The sequence below is a fragment of the Ovis aries genome, chromosome 1 (assembly GCF_016772045.2).
Source record: "Ovis aries strain OAR_USU_Benz2616 breed Rambouillet chromosome 1, ARS-UI_Ramb_v3.0, whole genome shotgun sequence".
Lineage (NCBI taxonomy): Eukaryota > Metazoa > Chordata > Mammalia > Artiodactyla > Bovidae > Ovis > Ovis aries.
In genome coordinates, this window is record NC_056054.1 from 250,187,199 (window position 1) to 250,190,559 (window position 3,361).

A 3,361-nucleotide genomic window follows, 5' to 3' on the forward strand; every position below is an offset into this window, starting at 1 on the left:
GATGTCTGTTTTGGGGAAGCTTCAAAACCCCACTGTGCTCACATTTCCTCTGAAGGCTTCTGAAGCTGGCTTCTCTTAATGACAGCACAGAGCAGAAGTGAAAAATTCAGCCACATGCCTTCAGGTTTAGTCCTGAGGTTAACCTATGTGGTCTCTCCCTGGGGCATAGGCTTGGGTTCGAGATAGGTGGCCTGACATTCAACTGTCTATGTGTCAGATACCTACCATGTCACGTGTCCAGTGTGGGCCAAGGTGTAGTGAGTGCCACGGAAGAAGGCCAGGATGCCCTCTCCCTGGGAACTTACAGCCTTGTGAATGAGAACCAGCCAACAGTGACTTCGTGACTGCACTTACAAGTGTATAGGAGACGCTTCAAAAATCATTTGTAAATGAAATGGAGCTGGATAGGATTTTCAGCTCAAAGCTAGAATGAGGTGAAACTTAATGAAAGGCTGTTGCCAATTGGATTTGATGTCAGAGGTGTCAGAAACACTCTCCTCACCACCCTAAAACCATCCCCACCTCATCTATGGGCTGATGCAATGCCATCTTCTTCACTGTTACAGATGAGGCATAATTTGCAAATCCCCCTGGAAGACAAAAAGCAGTCTCACGTTCTCACTAGAGTGTAAATGACTGCTAGCTGCACCTTTGCATAAAGAAATGGGGAAACAGTGAGGGAATAGGAGCTAAGGGGTAGGAAGAACCACTGGGAAGGGAAAAACTCACTCATGACCCTCAACATCAAGCTAGTCCAGGGTGGCCTTGCCCCTTGGGAGGAGCACTGTGTTAGTCAGATGAGCTGAGTTGGAATGCCAGCACCACCACTCATAGGGCCACCATACCTCTCTGGACCTCACTTCTGTAGTCAGAAACCCACAACAAGAATCTCCCTCCCTTCCTGCACAGGAAGGTCGTGAAGCTTACCATGCATGTAAAACTTGTGGACTGCCCAGTGCTAGACCAGTGGCTCTCAGACTGGGCTAAACCTTACTCCCACCTGAGGAGCTTTGAAAATTTCCCATCCCCAAGCCACTCTCCAGAACCAACTACATCAGAATGTCTCCAGGTGAGACCCAGGCTTCAGGTTGTTTTTTTTTTTCAAGCTCCCCAGATGATAGTATGCCAATGGAGTTGAGAATCACTGCCTGGGGTGGGTGTTTCTAACCTGGGGATAATCCAGCCCCTACTCAGGGGCATTTGATAATGTCTGGAGACATCCTTGATTTCACATCTTAGGTTATGGGTGCTCCTGGCATCTATCTGGATAGAGGCCAGTGTGTGTATATTAGGTGCTCAGTCGGGTCTGACTCTGTGACCCCATGGACTCTAGCCTGCCAGGCTCCTCTGTCCATGGGATTCTCCAGGCAAGAATACTGGAGTGGGTTGCCATTTTCTTCTCAGGGGATCATCCCAACCCAGGGATTGAACCCAGGTCTCCTGCATTGCAGGCAGATTCTTTACCATCTGAGCCGCAAGAGAAGTGTCCAGGGATGCCTCTAAATATCTTTCAATGTCCAGGACAGCCCCCACAATGAAGAATTACCAAGCCCAATGTGTCCACAGTGGCAAGATTGAGAGGCCCTGACCTAGAAAAACATAAGAAATGTTTGTTTTCTGATTCCTGAGGTTATTTCCATAACCCAGACCAAGGACATGAAAGTCCAGAATGGCCTAAGATTCTAAAGACCTCTTCACATTTGTAGCCTTGGTCTTTGTCCTTGAGGGTATAGAACTCGAAGACCAAGATTCTCGTAAAGACCATCCATTCATTCATCACATGAATGCTCAGTCCCTCAGTTTCGACACCACGGACTAGCCTGCCAGGCTCCTCTGTGGAGTTTTTCAGGCAAGAATCCTGGAGCGGGTTGCCATTTCCTTCTCCAGGAGATCTTCCCGATCCAGGGCTTGAACCTTCCTCTCCTGCACTGGCAGGCAGATTCTTTACTGCTAGCGTCACCTGGGAAGCCCCACGAATGCTTAATAAAGATCTATTAAGCAGCAGGCACTGAGCTAACACACCTGTTGGGCCTCCAGGCATTCCCATCCCATCCCTGGTAACTGAGATCCCATCAGACTTCCCCTCCCAATTCATAAATGCCTCACTCAACTGTTAGGTTCTGAGTGGAGGTGGCCTCAATGGTGTGGCCCTGCTGGTGTGAGTGTGTGTGTGATGTACAGAGACACCCGGGAGTCTCTGTTCCCCAGCGGAGACTCAATCCCACTCACTGATTAGCTTGAATATCAGGACCTATTTCACTGGGCAGTGGGAGCCACAGGAGGTTTCTGAGTGGGAGAGTGGCAAGATCTATCTTTTAGCAGAACTAATCTGGTAGCCGTTCTCTCCAAAGTAAGAAGAGAAAAGGTGAGGAATAGCAGTTGGAGTTTAGCACCGGGCAGTCACATTTAATTGAAATTCACTTCACATGAGATTAATCTTTCCAGAGAAGTACATGTCGAGTGGGAGGGATGTTTCTTACTGTACATAAATCTATCACCACGGAAGCAGGCTTTGGGCTTTTAACTGCTACTTTCCGGTTGGAAAAGCCATTTCCGATGGCTTGCAAAGGGCTTCCTCCTAAATTGGCAGCAGTGTGTATCGCAGTGCTTGCTCAGCCCTCTTTGAGGCATTTTAGTACTTCTCAATTCCAATGCAAAGCTATTGATGTTGGCTCCATCTTGGGAACACTGCCGCCAGCTCTACCACCTAATTGACACTTGGATGGCATTGTTACCAGATATAAAAAAGATTTTCAGTTCTAACAACAGCGGTTGATCACATAACCAGGCTCTAGGAATGGATTCACTCACTGGTCTTCCAAAGAATGGCAGTAATACTGTGATACCCGCAGGACGACAAAGGATGGAGGCTACCTATTTATCGGCTCACTTGGTGCCACGAGGCTTTGGAAGTCATGTCACTACATCTTGCAAATCCTGGGGCCTGCCAAGCTGGAAAGGTCTTGATTTTTATTTTGGAGGTTTTTTTTTTCACATTTTTTCAAATGGGAGGGTTGCAACATTTCAAAATACACTTGAAGTGAGGCCTTATATATTTACATCACATAATTTCATATATTCAAAAACTAGGACTGCCACGTGCAACAGCTCAGGCACCTTGCTGAAGCCAGACCTCAGAGAATAGCAGGCCCTCACTGGGTAGGCAGGGAGTGATGTTGCTGTGTGGCCAAGCACTGGCCATGTAGCCCGGGTTTGCATCCCATCTCAGTCTCTTCCTAGCTCTGTGAGGTTAAGGCAAGTCATCACAACCTGTCTGTGCCTCAGTTTGCTCATCTGTAAATTTGGGCTAATAATTCCTCTTTGAGTTTTGTTAGGATTTATGTAGTCTATGTAAGCGACT